This window comes from Procambarus clarkii, chromosome 39 (genome assembly GCF_040958095.1).
Source record: "Procambarus clarkii isolate CNS0578487 chromosome 39, FALCON_Pclarkii_2.0, whole genome shotgun sequence".
NCBI lineage: Eukaryota > Metazoa > Arthropoda > Malacostraca > Decapoda > Cambaridae > Procambarus > Procambarus clarkii.
In genome coordinates this window covers 20,263,508-20,269,238 of record NC_091188.1, presented here as the reverse complement: position 1 = coordinate 20,269,238, position 5,731 = coordinate 20,263,508, and positions in this window count along the sequence as shown.

Below are 5,731 nucleotides of genomic sequence, written 5' to 3'. Positions count from 1 at the left end.
AGCACACAACTCCCTTTCTTTCATTTGGCAACACAAAGCACAAAACAAATTCACCAAAATATGTGGACAACAGAGGTGGGAAAAGAAGCTCTGCCTCACAGCACCGGCAAGCCTAGAGGGGCAGGAGCCAAGGGCTGCCTCCTCCTCTCACACGCTCAATACTTCTATTGACTCACAGATTTTGAGCTTCTTTGTGAGCAGCTGTTGTGGTATGGTGTCCCGGGCTCAGCTGACGCCTCCTATTGCTTTCTTGATGGAAGGCGTTCTTTCCCCAGGGAGCACCCTGGAGGAGTGTGGGGGTAGGAGCACCAGACAAGGCGAAGAGGAAGCCAGAGGGCGACGAGGAAGCCAGAGGACGAGAAGGAAGCCAGAAGACGAAAGAAGAAAGATCGACAAGAATGAGGGGGAACTAGGATAAGAAGTAGAAGAGAAATATTAGGTAGAAAGAGAAATAATAGGTAGAAATAGACATAATTATTAGGAAGAGACATAATAGATAGGAAGAGACATAATAGGTAGGAAGAGACATAATAGGTAGGAAGAGACATAATAGGTAGGAAGAGACATGATAGGTAGGAAGAGACATAATAGGTAGGAAGAGACATGATAGGTAGGAAGAGACATGATAGGCAGGAAGAGACATAATAGGTAGGAAGAGACATAATAGATAGGAAGAGACATAATAGGTAGGAAGAGACATAATAGATAGGAAGAGACATAATAGGTAGGAAGAGACATGATAGGTAGGGAAAGACATAATAGATAGCAAGGCAAATAAGAGAGAGAGGAAGAAGTATTAGGGTGGGAAGAGGCAGGGGATGTGTTGGAAGTACATTGTTCCGGGACTTGATGGTGAGAATTATTTTCTTGATTAAGGCGGCTCTTCCTTAGGGGATTTTCCTGAAGGTGTATCAGGAAGGAGCGAAACATGAGGAGGTATAGAAGGAAGGGGAACATGAGGAGGTGTAGAAGGAAGGGGAACATGAGGAGGTATAGAAGCAAGGGGAACATGAGGAGGTATAGAAGCAAGGGGAACATGAGGAGATATAGAAGTAAGGGGAACATGAGGAGGTATAGAAGCAAGGGGAACATGGAGGTATAGAAGCATGGGGAACATGAGGAGGTGTAGAACCAAGGGGAACATGAGGAGATATTGAAGGAAGGGGAACATGAGGAGGTGTAGAACCAAGGGGAACATGAGGAGGTGTAGAAGGAAGGGGAACATGAGGTGTAGAAGGAAGGGGAACATGAGGAGGTGTAGAAGGAAGGGGAACATGAGGAGTTCTAGAAGGAAGGGGAACATGAGGAGGTATAGAAGCAAGGGGAACATGAGGAGATATAGAAGCAAGGGGAACATGAGGAGGTATAGAAGCAAGGGGAACATGAGGAGGTATAGAAGTAATAGGAATATGAAGACGTATAGAAGAAAGAAGAACTTTAGGAGGTATAAAAGGCAAGGGAACTTTAGGAGGTATAAAAGGCAAGGGAACATGAGGACGTATAGAAAGAAGGTGAACATGAGGAAGAAAAAGAACATGATGACGTATAGAAGAAAAGGCGCATTAGGAGGATGAGGAAGAAAAACTACATGAGGAGGTATAGAAGAAGAGTAACTTGAAGAGGAATGGAAGGACTGGAAACGTGAAGAGAAAAGGAAAGAAGAGAAACGTAAGAAACAGGAAGAAGAATCACGAAAAGTAGAAAGAGAGAGAGAGAGAGAGAGAGAGAGAGAAATAGAAACACAAGTAGGAATAACAAAAAGGAAATGAGCAGATAAATATATATGTGAAAAGATATAAACAAGATTATATAAATTTATCGCAGATCACGAGCTTAAAGAGACAGCATTCTATGCAGGGCTTATTTTGTTTTAGAATGACTTACATAGACAGGTTTCTCAGAATTGTTCTAATTACTTTACTTCAGTATTTGGACGAGACAGGAAGTCACTAGCTCCTCTGCGGTGAGTTTTATGCCAAGCTAAAATGAGTTACATTGATAAACAAAGGTGTCACGATGTTTGTGCATCTAATATCATTCATGAACATTGCAACTATTATTATTATTTATTTGTAAGAACACTAGTACTGGTTTCAGTCTTCTGATCAGGAATTCTCCAATGTTCCCAAGCAATCTGTGTCGATTTTGTTCCTTGCAAGGATGGTGAACATTTCTACAATGGTCAGACAGGCAACTGTTTTTCTATATACCTTGCATAGCACAGATATATTCTATCAGAATGGAGCTGTAATCGAATGCCATCAATATGCACCTCAGCCTTGCGACCAATCTATCGACTGGGATTTGACAAAATGCATTACCTACAACATTCGGTTTTATCGAAATAAATTTAAATGATTCCACACTTATCATCTGTAACATAAATATTTTAAAGATTTTAGAGCCATTAAATCTTGTTTTGCCACGGAAATAAATAAAAATAATAAAATCCAACAGTTCTGTTTAGTTTGTATTAATTCAGCCCTTTACTAATGTGATTTTGATTTAATTTTGTTCCCTATTTGTAATATATTGTTTATTAATGTCCCCTATATATAAAAATTGCCATTCAGGTTTCCACGCAAATGTTGCAAAATATATAAGGGTGACTGTAAATTTATTTAATTTTCTCTCATTAATCGCTTCGAACAAGTTTTAACACCTTCTAACAGTTGTATACAACCTATATATATACAATCTTGCTATACAACTAATATATCAAGGTTGTATATATAGCAAACAATATATACAAATGTTATAACAAGATGTACTAACTTTATTACAAGTTGTAACAAGGGAATCATAGGGAACGTTACGTTGTGTGTTTGCAGGGATATGCTTTTATTTTGTTTGCTCAGCCAAACATTAGTGAATTCTGCTTATGTTTTTTTTTACCAAATAACGTTTATTAGATTTATTAATGTGTTTGTTTATTACACACTTGATATCTTGTAATTACTGACCCCTCTTAATAGTTAACTATACTTATTTATTGAATATATCCTCCACTCTTTAAAGAATCTTTTCTTCCTTCTCCTTAGTTAAGGAGGAGGATTTGATTTGATTATCTTACTAGAGGTGGTGACCGGAATTGTCCGTGTCTGTTTGTCTGTCTCCCGTCTGTCAAATCATCTTTCTATCGTTCCAACTATATATTTTTATAAGAATCCAAACTACATAAATTTCTCCATTTATCTATCAATATATCTATCCATCTGTCCATCAATCTATCTATCCATATGTTCATCACTCTATCTATCCCTCTACCCATCCATCTACATATCCATTCATGTATCAAAATATCAATCCATCTATTCGTCATTACATCCATCCATCTATTCGTCGTTCCAGCCATCCATCTAGCAATATATCTATCAGGTCCATTCACCTGGGCTCTTGAAGACTCGAACCGCGGACCCCACGTGTGTGAGGCCGAAGCCCTAGAGATTTACACATCCTATCGATCCATCTATCCATCTATATCAATCTATCTGTCTGACAATCTAACTGTATCTCTATTTATACATGCTTTCGATTCATCTATCCATCTACATTAATCTATCTATCTGACATTCTAGCTATATATCTATCCATTTATCAATCGATCTATATTTATATCCACCAATTAGTCTAGCCCTTCAAACATCTATCTATCTATCCATCTATCTTTCAATGTTGATAACCATCCATCTCTCTATCCATCAATGTTTATATGTAACTACTTATCTACTAATCAATCCCTCCATCTATCTATACAATTATCCATTCGTCTATCAACACATCGGTCCATCAATCAAATTTCCATCCATCTATCCATATGTCTACTTATCTATCTTTCCAACTATCAAATTATCACTTTGTCAATTTATCTATTCGTCTATTCATCCATCTATCCATCAACACATCTATTTCTTCACGTATCTATTCATCAACCCGTCTACATATTCATCTAACTATCTATTCATCTATCCGTTCATTTACCATCTATTTATTTATCTATCTATCCTTCGATCAGTACATCTATCCATCCATCTATCGTTAATATATCTACAAATATATCTATCAGTCAATATCCATCTATCTATCCCCCAATATATCTATCCATCCACGTTCTCATCTATCCCCCATTTATCCATCCATATAATCATCTATCTATCCATCTATCCCTATCTGTGCATCCATTTATTGATCTATCTATCCATCTATCTTTCTATCTCTAATTGTTTTTCCATTCATCTATCAACCAATCCATCCATCTATCAATCTATCTATCCATATGCAGGCCATCCTCCAGTTTTGATAGTACATATATGAAGGATGAGGACTATAGTACATATACCGACGTACAACGCAATTAGAAAGTAGAAATCAGTACTATTGAATTTGGACAAACCGGAAAACGATGGAAAATCTCCTACGATTTTCTACTCATGTTGCAAAGACTAACTAAACTAACCTAACCTATCCTTCCTAGGCATAATGCAAGCTATTTTACGCCTAATATAGTACATGTGTGTGCTATACTAGGCCTAGCAATATATCAGTTTGTTTTTAGCGTCATTTTTCGGACTCTATAAAGTGAAAATTACAAAATTCTACTGTCTATTTGCTTAGTACGTCAATATTTGTACAATGGTGTACATAGTTACAAAAAGTACTCTCTAAACGTGAGGATGAGTTGCCATATATATCACCAATATGGCGTATATGTAGGGCGCCTGACAGCTAGGTGGACTTTGCTTCGGATTCGTAGGCCTGAGGTTCCGGGTTCGATCCCCAGTGGAGGCGGAGACAAATGGGCAAAATGTTTCTTTCACCCTGATGCCCCTGTTACCTAGCAGTAAATAGGTACCTGGGAGTTAGACAGCTGCTACGGCCTGCTTACTGGGGGAAGTGTAACAAAATAGAGGCCTGGTCGAAGACCGGGCCTTGGCGACGGTAAGCCCCGAAATCATCTCGAGATAACCTCACGATAACCAATCAACTATCTGTCCATCTATCCATCCAGCTCTATGAATATATCCATCGTTCCATTTATCATTCCATCTATCCAACAATGTATATATGTACTGCTAGTTTGTGTCTGCCTTTCTGCCTGTATCTGTCTAGTATTCGAGGAACTTTGTGCCCAAAGTGAATTAAATGTTAAAGTTACGTTAGTGATCTCCATAAATATATAATATATATATATATATATATATATATATATATATATATATATATATATATATATGTCGTACCTAGTAGCCAGAACGCACTTCTCAGCCTACTATGCAAGGCCCGATTTGCCTAATAAGCCAAGTTTTCATGAATTAATTGTTTTTCGGACACCTAACCTACCTAACCTAACCTAACCTAACTTTTTAGGCTACCTAACCTAACCTAACCAATAAAGATAGGTTAGGTTAGGTTAGGTAGGGTTGGTTAGGTTCGGTCATATATCTACGTTAATTTTAACTCCAATAAAAAAAAATTGACCTCATACATAATGAAATGGGTAGATTTATCATTTCATAAGAAAAAAATTAGAGAAAATATATTAATTCAGGAAAACTTGGCTTATTAGGCAAATCGGGCCTTGCATAGTAGGCCGAAAAGTGAGTTCTGGCTACTAGGTACGACATATATATATATATATATATATATATATATATATATATATATATATATAATATATATATATATATATATATATATATATATATATATATATATAAAAGTTTGTGAGGGT